The sequence below is a fragment of the Phyllobates terribilis genome, unplaced genomic scaffold, assembly GCF_046119375.1.
Source record: "Phyllobates terribilis strain yellow unplaced genomic scaffold, ASM4611937v1 Scaffold_4__5_contigs__length_816908805, whole genome shotgun sequence".
NCBI classification, from domain to species: Eukaryota; Metazoa; Chordata; class Amphibia; order Anura; family Dendrobatidae; genus Phyllobates; species Phyllobates terribilis.
In genome coordinates this window covers 174,919,397-174,946,513 of record NW_027362764.1, presented here as the reverse complement: position 1 = coordinate 174,946,513, position 27,117 = coordinate 174,919,397, and the positions used below count along the sequence as shown (strand labels likewise).

Below are 27,117 nucleotides of genomic sequence, written 5' to 3'. Positions count from 1 at the left end.
TTGATGTGCCATCCTGGATGAGCTGCACTACCTGAGCAACTTCTGTGAGTTGTAGAGTCCGTCTCATGCTGCCACGAGTCTGAAAGCACAACCAACATTCAAAAGTGACCAAAACATCAGCCAGAAAGCATTGGTACTGAGATGTGGTCTGTGGTCCCCACCTGCAAAAACACTCCTTTATTGAGTGTGTCTTGATAATTGCCAATAATTTCCATCTATTGTCTATTCCATTTGCACAACAGCATGTGAAATTGATTGTCAATCAGTGTTGCTTCCTAAGTGGACAGTTTGATTTTGCAGAAGTTTGATCTACTTGGAGTTATATTCTGTTGTTTAAGTGTTCAATTTATTTTATTGAGCAGTGTATATATTGTCAGAAAGCTGCCGGACAGGTCTTTGAGGGGGAGATATGTATCATCGAGGTTGGTAGCTTTGGTGATGTAAGCCCGGGAAAGCATTTTCCAGCACTTATAGTGCTGAGAGAGTTAATAGGGCTTATCAGGACCTGGTTTTATGAGCAGTCAAAGAGATGGGTGGGAGTGGCTGCTCACATATCCCCCCCCGATGGGCGTGGTTTGGCAGATAAAATGGAGACCGAGTGTTTCTTTCAGTGTCTGTGACTGGAGGTGTGGAGACCTCTAGGGTGTTTTCTTATAGGACACTGACCTTATCGGGCGAACCCGCCATACTGTATGGACTGTTTATTTTCTGTTTTTCCACTCTGTGCCGGAAAAGACTGTAGTTAGTTTACTTCTGATGTGCAGTGTATGCAGTTATAATAAACCTGTCGGGGCATTTTAATGGAAACTGCTTCCTGTGCCTACCTCAACCGCAGTGATTACAAAACCCTACAAGTGGTGCTAGAAGCATGGACACGAATCCCGAGGGGGCAGTGTGACTGCCGCAGAAATACCGCATGTCCTGGGTAAAAGCGACTGCAGGAGCAAAGGCCAACAACATGGAGGAATTAATAATGCATCTGGTGCAGGCTAATCTCCAGCAGCAACAGATATGGCAGCAGCAGTACAGGCAGCAGATGGAACTCCTAGCTGAGGTGATACATGGCAGGGCACTCGCCGCACCTTAAGTCCAGGTGATGACTCACACGCGAGGAAGTCGGTAAGGAGAACCTTGCAAAACATAACCCCAAGTGATGACGTTGAGGCGTTTGTAACGGTTTTCGAAAGGGTGCCGGAATGGGAGAAATTGCCTCCAGATCAGTGGCTGAGGTTCTGGCGCCATATCTAACGGGGCAAATTAGTGGTCTGTTGGACTCAGGGAGTTTGGTAACCCTAGTGAAGGCCACAATTCCTCATCGGCTGATTCCTGGGAAAATGGCGGGCGTCCACTGTATCCATGGGAACACTAAGGACTACCATGTGGACTGAGTGGTCATAGACACAAACTGTGGCACCAAGTCCCATGAGGTGGGCGCAGTCAAGGACCTATTCCACCCTGTTGTAATAGGGTGGGACTTTGCCTTGTTGTGGGACTTGTGGGGGAAAGGGAGGACTCCGGGTTGTCCGGACAACAGCCAGGTCACTCCTAAAGAAACATCGGCGCAGGCCACAGCTGATAGGTTTCCCTTTTGTGTTCTTGTTGGCGATGAGGATGAGGCAACATCCCCGAGGCCAGCATCCCTGAGCTGGAGGTGTCCAGGGTAAACTTTGGAACCGCCCAACTTTGGGACTTAACCCTAAAAGGGGCGTTTTATAATGTGTCTGTACTCAATGGTGTTGCTCAAGAGCCAGGGGCTGACACCCAATACCGGTACTTGGCCGAAAATGGGGAGTTACTATATCAGGTCACCAAGCTGAGAGGGGAGGAAATCAAGCAGTTACTGGTGTTAGGGTCATACAGACGCAAGGTGTTAGAAATGGCCCATACACATGTGTTAGGTGGTCATCTTGGGGTAGAAAAAGCACAGGAACAAAGCCTCCTGAGGTTCTGTTGGCCCGGTAGTCACAGAGAAATTTTTAATTATTATAGGTCATGTCCCACCTGCCAGCTGACCTCCCCAGTGGCTCACTTCCATAGTCGATTAGTGCCATTGCCGATCATTGAGGTGCCATTTGATCTCATAGCCATGGATCTAGTGGTACCCCTGGTCAAGTCCACCAGAGGGCATCAGTATATCCTGGTAGTACTGGACTATGCTACACGGTACCCGGAGGCTGTACCACTACGAAACTACTCCAAGTGTATAGCCCGGGAGTTAGTCCACATCTTTTCTAAAACGGGGTTGCCAAAGGAGATCTTAATGGACCAAGGGACACCATTTATGTCAAGGGTGATGCGGGAGTTGTGCAAAACCCTGCAAATCACACAACTCCGGACCTCCGTCTACCATCCCCAGACGGAAGGCTTGGTGGAAAGGTTTAATAAAACCTTGAAGGCCATGTTAAAGAAGGTCATAGAGAAGGAAGGCCGAGACTGGGATTGTCTACTGCCGTACCTTCTGTTCTCCATCAGAGAAGTCCCTCTGGCCTCTACTGGTTTCTCCACGTTTGAGCTGTTGTATGCCCAACACCCCCGCGGACTCCTGGATGTAGCAAAGAAGACCTGGGAGGCGGAGTCTACACCCTACAGGAGTGACATTAAACATGTGGCCCAGATGCTAGAGAGGACTGTCGAATTGATGCTCATTGTGAAAGAACACTTCCTCAAAACACAAGAGGCACAGTCGAGGGTGTACAATAGATCGGCGAGGGTAAGACACTTCAACCTTGGGGATCTGGTATTGCTGCTTGTACCTACGGTGGAGAGCAAATTCATGGCCAAGTGGCAGGGCCCCTATAAAGTAGTTGAAAAGGTTGGCAAAGTCAACTATAAAGTCCACTAACCAGTGAGAAGGAAGCCCTACCAGGTGCACCACTTCAACCGGATTAAGCGAGATAGGGAGCCCGTGGAAGCTCCCTGTTTGGCGGCGAAGTCTGAAGTAGATGTGGAAGAGGTCAAGGTGGCAGAGTCGCTGTCACGTGCCCAAAAGCAACAGTGCTGAGAGTTGCTTCATCGGAACTGAGACCTGTTCTCAGAACTACCGGGGTGTACTCAGATCATAAAGCATGAGGTTCTTACGAAGCATCATATCCAGGTAAACTTGAAGCTGTATCGGATTCCCGAAGCCTGCCGAGAGGTGATCTCGAAAGAGGTGAAGCTAATGCTGATCCTGGGAATAATTGAAGAATCCAAGAGTGGCTGGTCCAGTTCCATAGTCTTAGTGCCAAAACCTGATGGAGAATGGCAGTTTTGCAATGACTATAGGAAGCTGAATGAGGTCTCAAAGTTTGATACATACAAAATGCCCCATGTCGATTCATTTATTGAAAGGCTATGGCCGGCCCGGTACATTACCACCTTTGACCTCACGAAAGGGTATTGGCAAATTCCCTTGTCCCAAGACACCGAGGAAAAAACTGCCTTCTCAATGCCAGATGGATGCTTTCAGTACACTAGGATGCCATTTGGAGCACCAGCCACCTTCCAGAGAGCCATGGACCGAATCCTATACCCCCACAAGAGGTATGCAGCAGCCTATCTGGATGACATTGTGATCTTCAGGCCAGGATTGGGAAGCCATCTGAGCAAAGTAGAGGAGATACTTGATGCTCTACGGAAGGCTGGGTTTTCCATAAACCCAAAGAAATGTGCCATGGGAATGGAAGAAGCTAAACACTTGGGCTATGTCATAGGCAGGGGCGAAACATAGCCCCAAATAAATAAAGTTGGCTACAACCCCTCTCAAAGAAACATGTCAGAGCATTCTTGGGCATTGTGGGATATTACCGCCGGTTTATCCCTAACTTCACCATGATAGCCGCCACTTTGACCGAGCTCCTTAAAGGGGCAAAGTCGGCTGTGGCTAAATAGTCTCCAGAAGCTGACACGGCCTTCCAGGAACTGAAGCTAGCCCTCTGTAAACGGCCAGTGTTGGTGGCACCGGATATCTCTATGGAGTTTGTGGTCCAGACGAACGTTCAGTTGTTGGGCTGGGTGCTGTCTATCACATGAAGTGAACGGGGAAGAGCACCCCATAATGTATTTAAGTCGGAGTGAAGAAGGAATGTTTGGCCATCAAGTGGGTGTTGGATACTCTAAGGTACTACCTCTTAGGCAGGAAATGCAGGCTAGCATCAGACCATGCCTCACTAAGGGGGATGAGGGAGAAGAAGGAGAACAATGCCGGAGTGACCAGGTGATTCCTAGCCCTTCAGGATTTTAGCTTTCATGTAGAGCATAGGCCTGGGAAACTGCATGGCAATGCTGACGCACTGTCGAGAGTCCACTGTTTGATGGCAGAAAGTGCCAAGCTTTGGGCAAAGGGGTGGAGTATGTAGTTTAGCTGCTGCACAGGTTCTTGAGGAGAGATATGTATCATCGAGTTTAATAGCTTCAGTGATGTAAGCCCGGGAAAGCATGTTCCAGCACCTATAGTGCTGAAAGAGTTAATAGGGCATATCAGGGCCGAGTTTTACGAGCAGTCAAAGAGATGGGTGGGAGTGGCTGCTCACATAATCCCACCCCAGGGGGCGTGGTTTGGCAGACAAAATGGAGACCAAGTGTCTCATTCAGTGTCTGTGACTGGAGGTGTGGAGACCTCTAGGGTGTTTTGTTATAGGACACTGACCTTATCGGGCGAACCCGCCATACTGTATGGACTGTTTATTTTCTGTTTTTCCACTCTGTGCCGGAAAAGGCTGTAGTTACGTTTATTTCTGATGTGCGGTGTATGCAGTTATAATAAACCTGTCGGGGCATTTTAATGGAAACTGCTTCCTGTGCCTACCTTAATATAAATAAATAAATAAATATATATATATATATATATATATATATATATATATATATATATATATATACTCACACATACAGTGGTGTGAAAAAGTGTAGCCCCCTTCCTGATCTCTTATTCTTTTGCATGTTTGTCACACTTAAGTGTTTCAGATCATAAAACAAATTTAAATATTAGACAGAGATAACACAAGTAAACACAAAATGCAGTTTTTACATGAAGGTCCTTATTATTAAGGGAAAAATAAATCCAAACCTACAGGGCCCTGTGTGACAAAGTGATTGCTGCCCCCCCCCCCGGTTAAAACATAAATTAACTGTGTTTTATCACATCTTTGACAAGCTGAGTTCAATTTCCCTAGCCACACACAGGCCTGATTATTGCCACACCTGTTCTCTATCAAAAAAATCACTTAAATAGGACCTGCCTGAAAAAGTGAGGTAGACCAAAATATCCTCAAAAGCTAGACATCATGCTGCAATCCAAAGAAATTCAGGAACAAATGAGAAACAAAGGAATTAAGGTCTATCAGTCTGGAAAAGGCAAGAAAGCCACTTCTAAAGATCTGTGACTCCAGCAAACCACAGTGAGAGCCATTATCCACAAATGGTAAACATGGAACAGTGGTAAACTTTCCTAGGAGTGGCTGCCCGACCAAAATTACTGCAAGAGCGCAGCGAGAACTCATCCAAGAGGTCACAAAAGACCCAATAACAACATCCAATGAAATGCAGGCCTCCCTTGCCTCAGTTAAGGTCAGTGTTCATGACTCCACCATAGAAAGAGACTGAAAAAAAAATGGCATTAATGGCAGAGTTCCAAGCCGAAAACCACTGGAGAGCAAAAAGAACATAAAGGCTCTTCTCAGTTTTGCAAGAAAACATCTTGATGATCGCCAAGACTTTTAAGAGAATACTCTGTGGACTCACAAGACAAAAGTTGAACTTTTTGGAAGGTGTATTACATCTGGTATAGAAGTAACACAGCATTTCAGAAAAGGAAAAGGAACATCATACAAACAGTAAAATATGGTAGTAGTGTGATGGTCTGGGGCTGTCTTGCTGCTTCAGGACCTGGAAGACTTGCTGAGGTAAATGGAGCCATGAATTGTGCTGTCTACCAAAAAATCCTGAAGGTGAATGTCCCGCCATCTGTTCGTGACCTCAAGCTGAAGTGCACTTGGATATAATGATATAAAAATACATCAGCAACCTCTGAATGGCTTAAGAAAAACAAAATTAAGGCTTTGGAGTGGCCTAGTCAAAGTCCTGACCTTAATCCTATTGAGATGCTGTGGCATGACCTTAAAAAGGCGGTTCATGCTCGGAATCCCTCCAATATGTCAGAATTACAACGATTTTGCAAAGATGAGTGGGCCAAAATTCCTCCAGAGCGTTGTAAAAGACTCATTGCCAGTTATCGCAAATGCTTGATTGCAGTTGTTGCTGCTAACGGTTGCCCAACCAGCTATTAGGTTTAGGAGGAAATCACTTTTTCACAAAGGACCCTGTAGATTTGGATTTCTTTCTCCCTTAATAGTAAAGACCTTCATTTAAAAACTGCATTTTGTGTTTACTTGTGTTATCTTTGTTTAATATTTAAATTTGTTTTGTGATTTGAAACATTTAAGTGTGACAAACATGCAAAAGAATAAGAAAACAGGAAGGGGGCAAACACTTTTCACACCACTGTATGTAAATACAGAGATGAGCAAAAGGGTAATTTTTTGAAGATCATTTTATAGACTATCATCTTGGCTATCTCCTACATAAATTTGACTTGCAACTATTTAGCATATGATTAGTTATGCAGATTCTTGTCATGTCATTGCATTTTTACTGTTTTGCTCCTAAAAATCTAAATTTTAATTTTTATTGTTAGTATTTTGTAAAACTACCATTGGCTTTCAACACTTCTGAATCCTTCTGGGCATGCTCTCGATCAGTTACAAACATGTCTCGACTGAAATCTGATCCCAAGTCTCTTATACACGTTCCCAAAAGTGGTGCATACTGGTCGACTCATTTGGGTATGTATACAGTTTTTTCTTCAACTCTGCCCACAAGTGTTCGATTGGGTTGAGTTTTGGGGATTGTGGGGGCCAATCCAGCACCTCTACTTCATTGTCATTGAACTATTTCTTCATCAATCTTGACGTATGCTTCGGGTCGTTGCCCTGCTGGAACACTATGTTGTCCTTTTCATGCTCATGTATGAAATAACTCGTCTTGTAGGATACTCACATATAGCTCAGCATTAAGACCACCATTGAAGCTGGTCAAGTATCCAATGCCTTTGGCTGTGAAACAACCCCACAACATCAGGCTTCCTTCACCGAACTTGACAGTTCCTTCAATTTCTCTAACGGTTAGCCCCTATTTCCCTTGTTTCTTCCAGACCGATTTGCACCCATCAGAGCCTAGTCTATTGACTTTCGTCTCATCGCTCCAAATCGCCTCTTTCCATTCTTCTACTGTCCACTTGTCGTACATTTCTGCAAACTCGAGCCTATGCTTCTTATGACGATATTGAAGTCAAAGCTTATTCACCTTTTTTCGAGTGACCATTCCAGATTTGTGTTGCACCATACTTGCATGGACATTTGTGATCTCACTATTACGAAGCATACGAGCCACCTCCACTGCCATTTTTGTCGTGCCAGAACTGATAGACCTTGTGATGAGCCACTTGTTGACTCCAATATTTTGTCTGGATGTCCACTTCTTGGTTTTTGTATGAATGGGCTGACTTCTTTTCGTATTCTTCCAACTGTCATGGCTCTCACATGATACAGTTTGGCAATTTTCTTGGCCGAGAGACCGCTATTGATGAGCTGAATGATGCTGTTTCTCTTTTCTTGGGAAATCTCCTAGATGGCTGCTCCTTGATTCAAACCCGTGACCTTTCGCTTGGGAATCAATCTGATAACACAATGAGCCGTTAGGGAATGTGAGAACAGGTTGTATTTTGTATTATAAAGGAAGAAAAACATATTTCCACCACCGAGAGAAAAACAGTAACAATGAATGCAGTGACATCACAAGATTCTGCATAACTAATCATGTGCTAAATAGTTGCAAGTTAAATGTCCTTATGAGATAGCCCAGATAATTGTCTATAAAATGATGGTAGTCTCGCATTCAAAGCAGTAGTGGATGGTGAGATATGGAGCCTGAAAGTCAAAAGTTCAAAACATTGTTACCCTTTTGCTATAATATTTAGGGAGATTTTTTAAAGCCATTAAAAGCACATGTATGTTTAAAAAAAACATATATATGTATTTATATATATATATATGTCATCAATGTCTGATCGGCCAGGGTTCGACACGCTGCACTCCTAACGATCAGATGTTATCGCTGTTGGTGGCGGCAGCCATTGGCCGGAAGTACTTACTTGTGGAGCTGGCTGTCTATCTGTAGTGGCCGGGGCTTGGTACTACACACGGTACACTAACATGTTGCTAATTTTCTCACATGCCACTGTAGCTGGCAGACCTTGAGACAATTATTTGGCCTTGAATTACCATCTCTGGATGCCGATTTTGTTAGAGGAAGCTCCTTCCTATGATAACCATCTGGATGCTGCTGTCACTATCGACAGCAGCATCTAGGGGGTTGATCAGTCTCGATCGATGCTAACACTGATCGCACCAATCCAGCTGGGGGTCAGCTATAGCATACAGCTGACACCCTCCGCTTTTTATTTGTCGAGGATGCTATTATTTTCATTCCTTAATTTAGTAACATGGGTGTTGGGATTCATTAAGGGGCTAATGTAATGTACATTTAGTTTGTAGGAAGTTGTCAATTGTTTTACATTTTGTCTTAAAAGTTTACAATGTTAGATATATTGCACGCCAGATTAAAATATCAATCTATGGATTTTATATAGAAAACAGGTGGTGCCTCATGGTTTCCTGCATCTGATACATCAAAATATGCTGAAAATAAAATCCGCTTTGATGATGATAGACTAACATAACCTGAAGAGATATCATTGTACCTAAAGTGAGATATCGCTCATTTTACTAGAGCTCAGGGCAATAAAATCTTTACCGTGTGCAGAAAGTTTCCTGTAAAATGTAATAGTGTGAGAAAAGTACTAAAGATATAGATTAGCCATATTTCAAGAAAAAAAAATATTTTTTATCTTCATTATTCTCAAATTCTTAAATTGTGTGACTAGTTAATAACCTTTAAGTGAATGTGTCATCATAAAATAAAATATTGTTTGACGGTTTATACTGCATGTTAAACATGTCGTTTAAAACAATTTGATATGTTGTTTTTTTTTTTACATTTTTAGATCATTATTTCTATTAAAAAAAATCTTGAAATTTTCACCCTGTCCACTTAGACTAAAACTAGAGTCACACCTCCTGTTCTTTACACAGGAGATTTCAGTAGTCTCATTATCATGACAGACAGGATTGCAATGAAAACTGAGACCAGTATACAAACATAGATAACACAGGATGCACCATTCACAGTAGGTAATGGTCACAGCTCTGTACTCTCCTTTTCTTCACAATAATGACTGCCCTAATACAATGCCTGTGGTTGTTAGGCATTATAACTCTAGCAAGCTGACGGTCATGGAATGGTTTTATTGGAATGTGCACATTGTAGATTCTTACTAAAGACAACAAAACCACGGAGGCACACATATGGAAATAAGTAAAGAATCACATGATAAACAAACCCGAATGTGTGTTAAAACTTTTATTGCTACTTTTATTGCTCAAAGTACCCACTTTTATTTTGATGACAATTTTAGCCCCCTTTGGCATTTTCTCAAGCAGCTTCATCAGGCAGTCATCTGAAATGGCTTTTCAGTAGTCTTGAAAGAGATGCTGAGCACTTGTTGGCTTCTTTGCCTTCACTCTGTGGTCCAACTCATACACAACTTAAACACATGCTAAAAAGAAAGAAAGAAATGTTTATTAAATGGAAAGAGGGAGGCATATCTAAAGAAGATTATAATGCAGTCTGCAGATCCTGCAGGGCACGTATCAGGTTAGCTAAAGCTGACAATGAATTAAGGCTTGCAAGAGATGTCAAAAGCAATAAAAAAGGATTTTGGGGGTATGTCAAAAGTAAAAGAAAAGTCAAAGATGCTATAGGATTTTTACAGGATGAAAATGGAGAAATGGTAAGAGAGGATGTTGAGAAGGCCAAACTTTTTAATTCCTATTTTGCATCTGTTTTCTCTCAGAAAGAAAATGTAACATCAACTGATCTTCACTGTCCTTTTAAAGGAATAGAGGAATCCAAGTTATCTGTAAACAGAAAGATTGTGAGGGAATATTTAGCTAACATAAATGAGTTCAAGTCTCCAGGTCCAGATGAATTACACCCCAGAGTACTGAAGGAGATCGTAGAAGAAATTTTAGAACCACTCTCCATAATCTTTGAAAATTCTTGGAGAACAGGAGAAGTCCCAGAAGACTGGAGAAGAGCAAATGTTGTTCCTATCTTCAAAAAGGGGAAGAAGGTGGACCCAGGGAACTATAGGCCGGTGAGTCTGACTTCTATACCAGGAAAGATCTTTGAACAAATTATTAAACAACATGTATGTAAGTACATGGATAAGAATGAAGTGATTAACCAGAGTCAGCATGGGTTTGTAACTAACAAGTCATGTCAGACTAACTTAATTTCCTTCTATGACAGAATCACTGACTGGGTGGATCAGGGAAATGCTATAGATATAGTATATCTTGACTTCAGCAAAGCATTTGACAAAGTATCTCACACCATCCTTATTGAAAAAATGACCAAGTATGCAATGGACCAGGCAACTGTTAGGTGGATTCATAACTGGCTTAGTGATCGGACTCAAAGGGTGGTTGTAAATGGCTTCACATCCAGCTGGATGAATGTCTCAAGTGGGGTACCACAGGGCTCCGTCCTGGGACCTATATTGTTCAACATCTTTATCAATGATTTAGATGAAGGAATTGAGGGTAAGCTGATTAAATTTGCTGATGACACAAAGCTAGGAGGGATAGCTAATACTAGAGAAGAGAGAGAGAGGATTCAAAAAGACCTAAATAAACTGGAGCAGTGGGCAGCAACCAACAGAATGGTTTTTAACAGGGAAAAATGCAAAGTACTACATCTGGGCAATAAAAATGAAAAAAGCATATACAGAATGGGAGGAATAGAGCTAAGCAACAGTACATGTGAAAAAGACTTAGGTATACTAATAGATCATAGACTGAACATGAGTCAACAGTGTGATGCAGCAGCAAAAAAGGCAAATACAATTCTGGGATGTATTAACAGAAGCATACAGTCTAGATCACGTGAAGTCATTATCGGTCTTTACTCCTCTTTGGTCAGACCTCATCTGGAATACTGTGTACAGTTTTGGGCACCACATTTTAAAAAAGACATAGACAAACTGGAGCAAGTTCAGAGAAGAGCGACCAGAATGGTGACTGGTCTGCAAACCATGTCCTATGAGGAACGGTTGCAGGATTTGGGAATGTTTAGGTTGCAAAAAAGAAGACTGAGAGGAGACTTAATAGCTGTCTACAAATATGTCAAGGGCTGTCACATTGTAGAAGGATCATCTTTATTCTCATTTGCACAAGGAAAGACTAGAAGCAATGGGATGAAACTAAATGGGAGGAGACACAGATTAGATATTAGAAAAAACTTTTTGACAGTTAGGGTGATTAATGAGTGGAACAGGCTGCCACGAGAGGTGGTGAGTTCCCCTTCAATGGACGTCTTCAAACAGAGGCTGGACAGACATCTGTCTGAGATGATCTAGTGAATCCTGCTTTGAGCAGGGGGTTGGACCAGATGACCCAGGAGGTCCCTTCCAACTCTACCATTCTATGATTCTATTCTATGATTCTATGATAACTGTTAAGAATTGTGGTTCTGTGCTCCCACCTGGGAATGGAGCAGGTCCGGTGCTATGCTACTCCACAAGCGCTGCCGTTGTTCTGAACTTGGAGGCGGAGCTACTATGTGTGCAGGGAAACGGTCCCAATCTTGTAGAGCGTCGCATTCTGGTGTTGTGGGATGTGTGAGGACGCGGGACCTCGTGTCTCTCACTGATTTCTCGGCCCAGGGAAGATGGGACTCTGTTTTCCCTGGTTGCCAGGCAACACAGGATGCTGTTGTGTCTGGTACTAAGCAGTGGTGTGATTATGTTCAGTCTGCTGCTGAAGCTAGCGGGGAGTGCCTGTCTGGGGATGATTGGGAGGTAATAAAAACCTGATCATTAGGCTGGCTATATAATCATGCTCCCTGCTCAGTCCTTTGCTGTTTATTGCAGTTCCTATGTGCCTATATTGATGAGTGGTGCTAGCATTAGGTTTACTATCTTTTCAGGGATTTTCTCATTTTCTCTTCTGGCTTCACTTCATGGGGTTCTTGCAGAGGTACTCATCTAGTCCTCGACTAGGCACCAGTCGCGTTACCAGACACCAGCTGTCTGGCGACAGTGGGCCTGGGAAGGGATCTGCCAAAGTTTTGCTTCCATTTACTGGATGCTGAGTGTTCCCGACCCTCAAGGGCTCGACTAGCTGAGCAGCTTGTGCCATGTGCGTCTGTGGCTGCGCATTTGCTGGTTTGGTGTCGGTCTTGCTGGGTCCCTCTGCGAAGCGCATAAAAGGTGATTGTGGAGGCCATCTCCTTTTTGGTCACATAGCCACATAGGTCACATAGTCACATATAACTGGTATATTTTGGATCATTGTCCTGTTGCAACGCATATGATGGTCTCACTATGTGCAAACATATGGCATGGCATGGCACTGCAGAATGCTGTGTAATCCATATTGGGTTAGTGTGCCTTGAATTTTTAATAAATCACCAACAGTGTAACTAACAAACCATCCTCACACATCTCACAGCTTCCCCTCCTTTCTTCACAGTGGGCACCTCCCATAGAGAAACCATCCACTCACCTTTTCTGCGTTTCATAAAGACATGGTGGTTGGTACCACAAATCTAAAATTTTGGTTCATAAGACCTGCTTGTCCTAAATAAGTAGTGGCTGTTTTGAAGCAATATGACAATAAAAGCCTACTTCTCATAGTCTCCTCTGGACAATGGATGTTGAGATGTGTCTGCTATTTGCTATCTGGGCAGCTGAGTGCTGTCTGTAGTGTGGTCAATTTGCGGTTTATTTATTTATTTTAATCACTTATATAGCGTCATTAATTCCATAGAGCTTTACAGACATTATGGGCACTGTCCCCATTGGGGCTCACAATCTAAATTGCCTATCAGTATGTCTTTGGAATGTGGGAGGAAACCGGAGAATCCGGAGGAAACCCACGGGAAGAACATTCTGAGGTTGATAACTCTGTTGAGCTTATCCTCTGCAGCAGAGGTCATTCTTGGTTTTTACTTTTCTGTGGCTGTCCTCATGAGAGCCAGTTTCATCACAGCAATTGATTTTCATGTTTGCACTTGAGGATAACATTAAGGTTCTAGCAATTTTCCGAATTGGCTCAGCATTGTATGGAATTGTATACCAACGTTTCCTCTGCAAAATACACCTGATAACAGCAGACACTTGCTGAAGACAGATGTTTCCACAAATTCCATGGAAGCCATTCCGGGTGATTATCTGATAAAGCTGCTTGAGAGAATTAACGCTGTCATGGAATTAAAAGGGGGACTAGAACTTTGAACACATATTTTGGTTTGTTTCGCATGTTTCTTTGTTTCTGTATGTGTTCTCTCATGATTTTGCTGCCTTCAGTATGAATCTTCTATGCGGACATTCCAATAAGAACAAGGAAAACCATTGCATGAACAGGTGTGTGCAAACTTTGACTGGTACTGTATGTTTAAAGCCAATAATTTTAATATGGAGACATTAGCTGCATCCACTGTAAACTGGAAAAAGATGATAATTACAGTCATAATAAGCTCAAGCTGCAAAGAGTTACAAACATAAGATTTTTACAATGGGCTTGGAAAAATTTCCCAATTTCTACAGACTGTCCAGGAATTTTTGGACGGTTAGCGACCCTGGCGCTGAACATGCACATGAAAATCATTGCAGAGGCTTTCTAAATACATTGATGACTAATGGTAGCCTCTGACTATCATATTGGGGAAATGGTAAGTATGCAGTTATGTAATACAGGTGTTTCCAAATAAGTGGTCCTGCTTTCTAAGTTGCCCTGTGACATCGCAGCTATGATGCTGTTGGTAAAATCAAGTAGTATAGCAGCTGGGACATAGGACAATTCATATATTCTAGTATATACTGTATGTATGAGGTCATTTTAGGGGGACTGATTATTTTGTCAGTTGGCATTGCCAACTTTGTTTTATGAGGGGCAGAAAAATGACATTATGGTCTTTTTATAGATGGGTTGATATATAGACCAATAGACACCTTGTTCAGAGTTTTGCATACATTTTATACATAGACGTAATAACTTTAGATGTGATTATTTTATAGGTTAATCAAAGTCCATTTGAATAGCCAGAAAAAGAACTTGCATTTCTCATATTGAGTGGTCACTGGCCCGCTGTATTAAGGTTACTTTGTAGCTCATCACTTAGCTCTCTTATTAATATTTGGATGGCTTCAGCTATTAACATTATGTGCACAGTCATCAATTATTGCCTTGCCAATAAGAAGTTTAGCCAATGTTTTAACCTTTACAGTACTGCCGTCATTAAGTTCATAGCGGACTAACTTCACAGAGTCTTCAAAGAGTACATAAATACTGTGGATTTGAGAGGAGTGAAACGATGTACTGGACCCAATTACAGCGGCCAGGTCAGTATTCATTGCCGCTGTATAGGAGCCTTGTAAGCCTCCTTCTACCTACCAGCATCTATGGCTCATATTTTTGATTAACCAGCCTGGCACAACGTCATCATTACGGCGTGGCGAGCACACAACGCCATTCTAGGCCACTTAACCAAAAGTGGAGCTGCAGATGCCGGAAGATAGGAGGTGGTTCGCAGGGCTCCTGTCCATCTTCTGACCTTGCCACTGGACCAGGATCGTGTCCATAACTACACTGCTCAAAAAAATAAAGGGAACACTCAAATAACACATCCTAGATCTGAATGAATGAAATATTCTCATTGAATACTTTGTTCTGTACAAAGTTGAATGTGCTGACAACAAAATCACACAAAAATCATCACTGGAAATCAAATTTATTAACCAATGGAGGCCTGGATTTGGAGTCACCCCCAAAATTAAAGTAGAAAAACACACTACAGGCTGCTCCAACTTTGATGTAATGTCCTTAAAACAAGTCAAAATGAGGCTCAGTATTGTGTGTGGCCTCCACGTGCCTCTATGACCTCCCTACAACGCCTGGGCATGCTCCTGATGAGGTTGCGGATGGTCTCCTGTGGGATCTCCTCCCAGACCTGGACTAAAGCATCCACCAACTCCTGGACAGTCTGTGGTGCAACGTGATGTTGGTGGATGTAGCGAGACATGATGTCCCAGATGTGCTCAATCGGATTCAGGTCTTTGGAACGGGCGGGCCAGTCCATAGCTTCAATGCCTTCATCTTGCAGGAACTGCTGACACACTCCAGCCACATGAGGTCTGGCATTGTCCTGCATTAGGAGGAACCCAGGGCCAACCGCACCAGCATATGGTCTCACAAGGGGTCTGAGGATCTCATCTCTGTAACTATTGGCAGTCAGGCTACCTCTGGTGAGCACATGGAGAGCTGTGCAGCCCTCCAAAGAAATGCCACCCCACACCATTACTGACCCACTGCCAAACTGGTCATGCTGAAGGATGTTGCAGGCAGCAGATTGCTCTCCGCAGCGTCTCCAGACTCTGTCACGTCTGTCACATGTGCTCAATGTGAACCTACTTTTATCTGTGAAGAGCACAGGGCACCAGTGGCGACTTTGCCAATCCTGGTGTTCTGTGGCAAATGCCAAGCGTCCTGCACGGTGTTGGGCTGTGAGCACAACCCCCATCTGTGGACGTCGGGCCCTCATACCATCCTCATGGAGTGGGTTTCTAACTGTTTGTGCAGACACATGCACATTTGTGGCCTGCTGGAGGTCATTTTGCAGGGCTCTGGCAGTGCTTCTCCTGTTCCTCCTTGCACAAAGGAGGAGGTAACGGTCCTGCTGCTGGGTTGTTGCCCTCCTATGGCTCCCTCCACATCTCCTGGTATCTGCTCCATGCTCTGGACACTGTGCTGACAGACACAGCTACCCTTCTTGCCACAGCTCGCACTGATGTGCCTTACTGGATGAACTGCACTACCTGAGCAACTTCTGTGGGTTGTACTGTAGACACCGCCTCATGCTATTGTACTGGACAGGTAGATTTCATAGAAGTGTTATTGACTTTGAGTTACATTGTGTTGTTTAAGTGTTCCCTTTATTTTTTTGAGCAGTGTATAATAGATGAAGGGGTTTTAATAACTCCCAGGTCTTTGAGCCTAGGGGGCTCAAAAGGGCCCTTTTGCCAATATGAAAAGACTATTGCTATTAAACACATGCAATAGCTGAGGGCCCTGTTGAGAGATTTAGCATTGGGTTCCTCAAGCTTCAAGTTGACTGACCAGGATCCTGCAAATGTATTCACTTATCTCTACTGTAGATAGATCAGTTTGTTGCTTGAACTTTTTAACATCTTTATATTACCGTATATTATTCTTTTTAAAATAAAAATAATGCTTTTACAGAGTTTAATTAAATGACTTGCCTCTTGGTTCAATTATTTCATAAGTCGCAGCCTGACCTATTTTTTCCTGCTTTTTTGTGGTTGATTTTCCAGTAATACAGTATATAGCCAAGCAGACGACCTTATATATAGGCTTCAAATAATTTATTTTTAAACCCATAATGGTGTTTTTTTCATATCGGGAAAATTGAGCCAAGGGAAAAATGACTTCAAATATGCCTTATAAAATAATATGGTAAACCCCCTGCTGTTCCAGCTTCTCCAGTCTTTCTTTACTTTTCTGTTACGATGTTATCACAGACTACCCTGGCAACTGCTGCAGCAGCATCAAAGCAGAGCAGTAAACAAAGACTGCCAGGGAGCACTGTTTTTGATTTGTGTTGGTTTTATCACATGAGTAAGCTTTTATGATTTCATTGCATTTCCATTCCTTTGGCCAAATTTTTTCGGTCTTGGAAAAGCCCTTTAAGGAAGTATTCTGGGTGCACCTTGTAAAGTTCATGTTGCTCTTTTTTTTCCTCAGCTTTTATCATCATCATTAATGCATAAATGTATAAATTCCAGGACTTTTCTGAGTCTTTATACGAGTTATGTTCATGCTGGGATGACTTTTTTCAGCCTATGCCTTGGTCAACTTGCTTTTTTGCAAGGGTTGATTTTTCCTTCTCAAACTGTGAGACTGCACATTACATAGTACTTATCCAGGCTCCAAAATTCTCTGGTTTCCCAGGGTCATACCGACAGTGTGTCTTCTGCTGTGGCAGAGCAATTGAGATTACTTACAGACACCAAGCTAATACTCAATGCTGGACCCCCGGGAAGGATGCGTAAAGAACATCCATAAAAAGAAAAACTGCATTTTCCAATTAAACAAAAATTTTTTTTATACAAAATTCATTAATTCATCAGCATGGCAGTCCATGATGTTTTTTTTTTGAGGGTTTGCATCAGTTCATGCCTACAACTTTGAACATTTGGTTTTCTTTTTATTGTGAAGCAAACACATAGGACAAAATTACTGAGAACTTAAGTGTGCATATCTATTCACCCCCCTAAAGTCAGTACTTTGTAGAGCCTCCTTTTGAGGCAATTACAGCTGCAAGTCGCTTTAGATAAGCCACTATGAGCTTTAAACATCTTGCCACTGGGATTTTCACCCATTCCTCAAGACAAAACTGCTCCAGCTCCTTCAAGTTAGATAATTTCCTCTGGTGAACCACAATCTTCAAGTCTGACCACAGATTCTCAATTGGATTAAGGTCTGGGCTTTGACTAGGCCACTCCAAAACATTTACAAATTTCCCCCTAAACCCCTCGAGTGTTGCTTTAGCAGTATGCTTTGGGTAATTGTCTTGTTGAATGGCGAACCTCTGTCCCAGTCTCAAATCACTGACAGACAGAAACAGGTTTTGCTCAAGAATATCCCTTTATTTAGCACCATCCATCTTTCCCTCAACTCGGACCATTTTCCCTGTCCCTGCTGCCGAAAAACATCCACACAGCATGATGCTGCTACCACCATGTTTCACTGTGGGGATGGTGTTCTTAGAGTGATAAGCTGTGTTTTTTTGGCGTTTACCTTGGTGGCCAAAAAGTTCAATTTTGGTCTCATCTGACCACAGCACCTTCCTCCATACATTTGGGGAGTCTCCCACGTGTCTTTTGCCAAACTCAAACAGAACCTTACAATTTTTTTGTGTAAGTAAAGGCTTTTTTCTGCCCACTCTTCCGTAAAGGCTATCCCTATGGGGTGTATGGCTTACTGTGGTCATATGGACAGATGCTCCAGTCTGTACATGAGAACTCTACAGCTCCTTCAGGGTTACCTCTGGTCTCTGTGCTGCCTCTCTGATTAATGCCCTCTTTGCTGAGTCTGAGAGTTTTGGTGGGCGGCCCTCTCTTGGCTGTTTTTTTGTGGTACCATGTTCTTTCCATTTGATGATAATGGATTTGATGGTGCTCGGGGGATCATCAGAGATTGGGATATTTTTTTATAACCCAACCCTGACTAGTGGTGCCTCTTGCTTAATGGTGTTGCAGCCTCTGTGGCCTCTCAGAAAAGGTGTGTATATACTGACAGACCACTTGGCACTTAGATTGCACACAAGATGGGCTTCCCTTCACTAAGCGTGTGACTTATGAAGGGAATTGCTTGCACCAGAAATTTTTGGGGGCTTCATAGCAAAAGGGGTGAATACATATACACATGCCAATTTTTAGTTATTTGATCCCATAAATTTCATTTATGCCTATATTTTTCTCACTTGACCAACTAAGACTATTTAGTGCTGAAGCATCACACACAAATCAGATTACAAAAATATTTAAACACAGGTTGCAATGTAACAAAATAGGTAAAACGCCAAGGAGGGTGAATACTTTTGCAAGCCACTGTACATTAAATCATTACAAACGTTCATTCCATTTGGGAATCTCATATTTAATTTCATAATCCATGATGCTTCATTCATAAATAAAACCTTTCTCTAATCTCCTCCCGATTTGGGTCTGTTAAACCTTACAAAGCAATAAAAAAATCAAATGACTTTAAACTACCTCTACGTGTCTCTGAAAAATGTTTAGCAGCACCAGAGGTATTAATTGTTTTTCTTTTTTCTTAATAATATCAGCAATATGTTCTGCGATTCTACTCTTTAACTCCCTAGTGGTGCATCCAATATACATCAATTTATACTGATCGCATATACACCACGTGAAATGATCACAGTTGATAAATGAATTGGTGTAAAATACCTTACAATCATTTATTTTTCATTGTGTTACCTTTGATAGTATGTCTGCACACAGTACATTTGATACCTCTACATTTAAAAAAAATCCATTTGGAATGTTTTCTTGTAGAAATTAGATTGATTGCTCTTGTAGAGGCTAGGTGATAACATATCCCTCAAAAAAACGTTCTTTTTAAATAAACCTCCTGTAAACTGGGTTTTTTCTTAAAAATGGAAAACCCCTTTTAACAATTTGGTATTTTAATGAGAAAAATTCCCAGGTGGCAATGACATTGTAAATTGTAAAAAGATTCTCCCATGCATGTCCATAAGTGTCTGGCAGGAGATGGTCTTACTTCTGGGGGCCTCACTCATCAGGGGATTAGAGTTGAATCAATTCCAGTTGCCAGTTACTGGCCACTGATGTACGAGGTTCTTTACACAGCTACATACACTTGGATGGAGAGGGCAGTGCAGAACAGGGTTTACCAGACTCCTCGTTCTTCTGAAGTCAAAGGTCCTAGAGGTGTGACCTGCACCAAAGATGGGAATACCCCTTTAACCTTTACATCTAGACTAGTATCAATTAGATATAGCCTAGAATAAAAACAATGCAGAGAAAGACTGCAGTAAGTAAATAGTAACACATGTTAAAAACATAGGGCACTTAGTTGACATTTTTTTTAATAAAGCGTAAAAGCCATCCCACTGTGACAAGGTGTACCCAATCAGGATAGTCACTATCTGTAATATCTCATCTTATGTGCCAGCAGGCCTTTAAATAGGAAGGTGCTGAGCAGGACTTGGGTCTGACTGTGATTAACACCTGCCCATGGAAAGAAGAGCAGATAAGGTGCACAGCCTAAAGAGGCGGCCACAACCCCATTAGAACGGACTATAAGAAACTGAAGCAAAACCAAAAAGCAAGGGCTAGCACCTCTGTTGGTATGAGTGTAACGTGTAGGTGCACATTCACAGTGGCTGTTAACAAATATAACCAAGAATAAAAACACTGTAGTATGTGAATAAATAGTAACAGGTAAAAAACGTACCGTATTTTTCAGATTATAAGACGTTCTTTTTTGCACCTAAATTTGGGTCTTATAATGCGAAGGTACTGTATTTTACCTGGGGGACGTCGTCGGTGGAGCGGGTTCACAGATACAGAAGGTTGGCGGCGGCTGCGGCAGGAGTGGGGCGATGCTGCGGGCCCCATCCTCTCAAAAGAATTCGGCGGTGAGCTGAGGTTTCCTCTCCCGTACATAGCCCTGCGGTGGGCTTCGGGAAAATGGCCACCGGAGCATGCGAAGATTAAGATCTCAGGAGACTATTTTTCACCCCAAAATTTGGGTTGCGTTTTATAATCCGGTGTGTCTTATAATCCGCAAAATATGGTACATAGTTATATATACTTCGATGGAGAGGACAGTGCAGAATAGGGTTCACAAGAACCTTCTTCTAGAAGGTAAATGTCCCAGAGGTGTGACCTGCACCAAAGATGGGAATACCCTTTTAACCTTTATATCTGGACTAGTATCAAGATATAACTAGTATCAAGATATAAAAACAATGCGTAAAAACACTGCAGTAAGTAAATAAATAGTAACACGTGTAAAAAGCAGAGTACTTAGTTGACTTTTTTTTAAATAAAAGAAAGCATCTAAGCCATCCCACTGCAACAAGGTGTACCCACTGATGATCATCCTTATCTCTAATATCTCACCTTGCTACATGCCAGTAGGTTGGTACTAAGTAGATAAAGTAGGGCAGCACGGTGGCTCAGTGGTTAGCACTGTTACTTTGCAGCCTTGGGGTCCTGAGTTCTAATCCCACCAAGGACAACATCTGCAAGGAGTTTACATGTTCTCCCTGTGTTTGCATGGGTTTCCTCCCACACTCCAAAAACATACTGATAGGGAATGTAGATTGTGAGCCCTAATGGGGACAGTGCCGATAATGTCTGTAAAGCGCTGTGGAATTAATAGCACTACATAAGTGAGTAAAATAAATAAATAAAGTAGATAAAGTGTACTAGCCAAGGAGGTGGCCACAACCCCAAATATAGTGAGCACAAGAAACTGAAACAAAACAAAAAAACATACTCTTAGGCTATTTGCCCACGTTGCGAAAGTGAAGCAGAAAATTTCTGCTTCATTTCCGCATGTCCTCTCCCGGAAAAACGCATGCGGAATTCTGCACACGTTTATTGCGCGTTTATCACGCTTTTTCAACATGCGGAATTGCCTTGCGTTTTTTCATGCATTGAATACGGCAATTCCGCATGCTCAAACGCAAAATTAATGAACATGCTGCGGATTTTTGAACGCAGCATAAACGCTGTGGAAAAATCCGCAGCATGGGCATAGAACTTGCGGATTCTCATTGGGGACCATGGGGTGCGGATTAACAAGCGTTTTACAAGCGTTTACGCTGCGGAAATTCCGCATAAAAAATGCTTGTAATCCGCAACGTGGGCACGCAGCCTTAGTATGAGTGTAATGTGTAGGTGCACTTATACACTGTGACCCTTAATGGAAAAATATAACCTAGAATAAAAACAATGCATGGAAACACTGCAGTAAGTTCATAAGTAGTAACACATATAATACATGTACATAGTTACATGTACTTTGATAAAGAAGGCAGTTCAGAACAGGGTTCACCTGACCCCCTTATCCCATAAGGTGTGACCTGCACCTAACATGGCATTACCCTTTTAACCTTTATGTCTAGACCAGTATCGAGTAGATTTACAAATATTATAATGCAGCTTCTACCCTCGGTCCCATTGTCACTGACTGGTGGGATTTCCATGTTTTCCATTAATGTATAATTCTGAATATTGTTTTGCCACAACCAGTCATTGTAGGTTTTCTGCAGCGGGGATGTTTTTGCCGTGCATCAGAACAATTTTCATGCCTCACTCAATTTCTAATGTAAATTAGTAGGAACATTGGTTATCCATTTGAGAAATTGAGTTGGTTTAAAAATAAAAATGCACTTATGGTGTGTGGTGCTTTGTGTATCATCCAGGGAGTGTTTTTCTGTTTATCTGTCACTTACATTAGAAGAAGCAGTCACTGGCTGCAGGTGACATTAAATATTAACCATTAACCTCAATTCCTTTACTGACCAAACATACTAGAGAAAGTTCTGCTGGATGCGTGCCCTGCAAGCGCTCACAGCCGGGGAGCAGCACACTGTGCTGGCTCACTGGTGTAACCCTGTGTGTGTGTATGTCTGTGCCTACGTGTGACTTTAAGCCTCTCATCCATCATAAACCCTCGTTTTACATTGGAGATGTCACATTTACGTCTCAGGACCACTTGCTAAAAGCAAAAGGCAACATATTTAAATATTAATTTGTATCAGTGACATACTCCTTGTTGATCTGCTGCCACACTGTTTTATATTCATACATGGGCTGCGGATATTAGTGGAAAACTAAATCCCCCATCATTTGCACAATTACAAAAAATTTCATTATGAGAAGGATCACCCGTAGATTTGCCAACCAAAATCTGAATAGATAAAAATAAGTGAAGGGTAATAAATAACCTGTTGGACTGTTAAAGAAGCACTCCCATCAAAGTTCTTATCCTCTTAATATATTGCGATCATCATATTATACAGTACTGTGTACTTACAATTACTCATTTTGCCCTTCTACCCTTTTTAATTCTTCTCTTTTCTATCTAAGGTCTATGACATCACGAGTTAAAAACTGACTTGCTGAATCCTTCTAAGTTCTATGAACAAAAAGGAGGTCTCTTTTCTACTTCCATGAGTTATCATTAGAACTACAATTCACTGCAAAGTCACTGGCAGCCCAGCTCCACACCCTCTTCAGCTCCTGACCCAGCTGCTCTTCTCCTCCCCCCTGACAGGGACTTTGCAATGATGTTGAATTATAGTTCTAATGATGACTCATGCAAAGAAAAGAGACTTCCTATTTCAACATAGAGCTTAAAAGTTTTCAGCTAATCATTAATTAAACAGGTAGAAGGGCAAAATGAGAAATTGTAAGTACACAGTGCTATATAATCTGATGATTTAGAAAAACTATGAAAGGTGTCAGTAATTCCGCGCTCCTCCGTTAAAACAGATTATACTGAATCCAGTCCTTGTGCTGTAAGTTTATTCTTTTGACAAGCTAAAAACAGATTCGTTTCGTGGACTTCATCAAGTGCATAGCTTAAGAGATGTTGGCGGCAGAGAACGTATATACCATGGAAAGTGAAAAAAAAATGCAAAAAAACTGGCGTCAAAGTGCCAGCAGCCGTTTTTGTTTAAAACCCAAACCTTTACATATTCCTTAAAACAGTGTGTATATTAGTGTCATTAGAAGAACACTCTTAAAAAAGTAATGAGAATTGTATAAAATCGAAATAAACTTAAAACATCTTCTATATAAGCTATAAAAAATAAATAAAATAAAAAAGTTTTTGTATATGTGTAATGATTCGAACCCGTTGTTTCTTGGTATTATATACCTTACCAGGACAACGTCCATGGTTAGTGCCTCTAGACCACGGAGGTATGATAGTTGGTCAACATTATTTAGCCGTCTTTTAGGAGGGATATAACGGTATGACACATCAACAAAGAAAAATATGATTAGCATGATTAAAATGTATGTTCATGGTGCAACCCTGGCCAGTTTATGCATATGCTTCCTATCTTGTCCATATCCCTATCGTTAGGATGAAATATAAATATGCTTCATGTCATCAATAAAACCAAAGCAGTGATTAGATTAAATTAACCACATCATGGGGAAAGAGTATGATAGTATTTTGTGCTCCTCCTGAGACCTAATTTCATATGACTTACTATCCCAGGTAGTGGGGATAATGAAAATGGGTACTCAATGATCCCGTAAGTCAATTGGATATAAGATGGAATATCCCCTTGTGCAACGCGTGTTGCAGTACAGTCTAAAGTAGTTTTGCTCCATTAGGCGGTGATAACCCGGCAAATGAAGAATTGAGCTGGCATGGGTTGATCTTTTCTATACTTTTGATGATTGCGGACCGTGCTGGTACGTTACGGTCCTGAATGCAAAGAAAGCCTATGACCACACTGGAGCGTTGTGGCTGGTGTGGGAGATCACTTATTGGATGGAATTGAGAGATATCTTTTTGAGAGTGCTGGAAGGAGGCCAGCTACAGAGGAATTGGAAGTGGAACCCATGATGACAGGAGGCGCTGTGATGCAACACCCCAGGAGATGAAAGGGAATGTTGAGCCACCGTATCACTGTTAATGTAACAAGTGTTGACAAGGCGCTGCACTGCAACATCTTAGTAAGAGGAGATATTCAGCCTTTATACCTGTGTTTTTGGTGTTTATATGCTATGACCAGTATTTTAGGTGTTTTTTAGAGAAAGGTCTCTGTGATCTCATATAACCCTCGTGGTTTCAGTGTATCCAGTTTGTATATCCAGTAAATCTCCCTTCTGTTGAGAGTTTGAATTCTGTTAGGGGTGTTATCTGAAATATGCTCTATAGGCATGATTTTCAAGCTGCTGAAATCCTTGTTGTGTTGATGGGCCATATGCCTTGATAGCCCATGTTAGGGGAAACCCATGACTACATTGTGTCTATGAGAGTTCATCCTTTTGTGAAAAGTCTGTGTGGTCCCACCTATATATTGTTTACCACAAGGGCATTCTATTAAATATATAATAAAGTCCGTATCGCAGGACATATTATGATTCATTTTAAACCCCTCCCCAGTCGATGATGAGACAAAGGTGTCAGTGCCATGTGTGATGTTTCTGCAGCACATGCAATTCCTTTTCCCACATTTGATGATAATTCTTTTCTTAGATTTTGTTTCATCTTTTTTTCTCCATGTGGGAGGAGTGGATTCTGCTGGGAGCTAGAATGTTTCTGAGGGTAGGTGCCCTTCTATAGGTAATGGAGGGTTTCTTAGGTAGGATTTCTCTGAGACTCGGGTCATTTAATAAGATGAACCAATTCTTATGCAGAATTTCTCTAAACAGTTTATGTTGACAGTTATAGGTGGTGATAAACTTCACATTATGTTCAAATTCTGTATTTTTTACTCTGGAACCGGTGAGGAGGGAATCCTGGCTACAAGTGTCTCTTACTTTTTCAAAGGAATCCCTGACCAATTCCTTGGGGTAAGCTTGTTAAAGAAATTTGTCTTTCAGAGTACCTGATTGGTCTTTGAAGCCTGATTCCGAGCTACAGTTCCTCCTAATTCTATGGAATTGGTTATATGGTATATTGCACAGCCATTTGTTGTAGTGTCCACTGTTGTAGTGGATATAACTGTTAGTGTCTACCTTTTTGAAGAAAGTTTTAGTGTGGATGGTCTGTGTGAGATCTAGAAAGTTAATGCTGTCTTCGCCGAGTTCAGAGTTGAAAGTAATGCCCCATTGATTGTTGTTGAGGAATTCTGTGAAGGCTAACGGTTCTATAATGCTCCTATTGATGATAAAAATCAGATCGTCAATGTACTGTTGATAAAAAACAATCCCCTTCCAAAAGGGGCCTCCATAAATGAACACAAGTTCAAACACCCCCATAAAGATGTTAGCAAAAGTGGGTGCGAACTTTGACCCCATCGCAGTCCCTTTAATTTGGTGGTATGTGCGATGGAGGAAGGTGAAAAAATTATTACTGAGAATGAATGATAACCCCGCCCGAATTAATGACTTGTGGGCGGGGGATAAACGAGTATCTTCCGTGATTATGTACTCTATGCATAGGAGACCAATTTCCCAGTCGATGTTTGTGTATAATGATGTGACATCTAGGGACAAAAAAATATATGTATCTTCCCATTTTATGTTCTAAGTGAGTTTGATGAGATGACTCGAATCACGAAGATAGCTCTTTAAATTTTTAACATGGGGCTGCAGGGGAATGTCAATATATTCTGCTTAATTGCTGGTTAGATAGCCTATGCCCGATATGATCGGTCTCCCCGGGGGTCTGTCAATATTCTTATGTATTTTTGGTAGGTGATAATAAAAGGGCATGCTAGGGTTTTGTATTAGCAAAAATATTTTCTCATTTTCATTTAGGACTCCTTCGTCATAGCCTTTTCTAATAAGTTTGACATACAGTATGTCGCTTGGATTTGTTCTAGGGGTTGTGATGGATTTCTCTATAATATGTTCTGTCAGTCATAATTTTATTTGCTTCCTCTATGTAATCATTGTAGTTTTGTATTACAATTCCTCTCCCCTTGTCAGCTGATCTAATGACTATGTCTTTGTTACCCTGAAGATTTAGAAGGTTTTTTTTTCACCATTGGTGAGGGTTCTATTTTTCCGGAGTATTGGGGTTTCAGTTAGTTTTTTGAAGTCATGCATGGTGACTTCACTAAAGGTATCAATTTGGTGGCTTCGGCTTTCAACTGGATAAAACTTGGATTTGCTTTTTAGAAGGGTGTCCAGTTTGTCTTCACAGACCAGACTTATGTCTTTGTGCGGGGTGTCAGTTGTGGGCTTGTTGGCAAAGTGCCTTTTCAGGGTGAGTTTTCTCACAAAATCTTTGCTCTTGTAAGTGGGACAAAAAGATTATCCTTTGGATAGTAAGGCAGTATCATGTTCACTAAGTGTAATGGACGACAGGTTGTATATACTGGATTTAACTGCTATGCGGGGCTCTATTTCTCTACGAGTCTTCTTTTGTTTGCCTCTTCCTCTACTCCCTCTTTTGTGTTTTTTCTTTTCCCTAGTCTCTTGAAATAGTAATCTAGTGTTTCGTGTCCCGGGACCAGGACCCGGGGTAAAAAATTGGTTATGCATGTGGTGCAATTCTTCTGAGTGTTATCGATTAACGTGGTGGTGTTAATAGGAACCTGCAGAGGTGTCTCTACCTCCACATTGGTGGTCTGACCTGCAGGTGCAGATGTGGATGCATCAGGAGTACAGTGTATCGAAAAAATTCA

The 27,117-nt window shown here is 41.8% G+C and overlaps 1 protein-coding gene across 6 annotated transcripts in view; it reads left to right on the top strand.

Moving 5' to 3' along the window:
* The window catches only part of TBC1D5 (TBC1 domain family member 5), a 741,959-nt gene that overhangs the window by 97,617 nt on the left and 617,225 nt on the right, over positions 1 to 27,117 (top strand). For 2 of the 6 annotated variants that reach the window (XM_073677951.1, XM_073677949.1), the window contains exon 3: positions 10,010 to 10,312. The exons of the other annotated variants lie outside the window; for them this stretch is intronic. The gene's annotated coding sequence lies outside the window, so the exon portion shown is untranslated. The remainder of the gene's footprint in view (positions 1 to 10,009; positions 10,313 to 27,117) is intronic. 6 annotated transcript variants of the gene reach the window in all.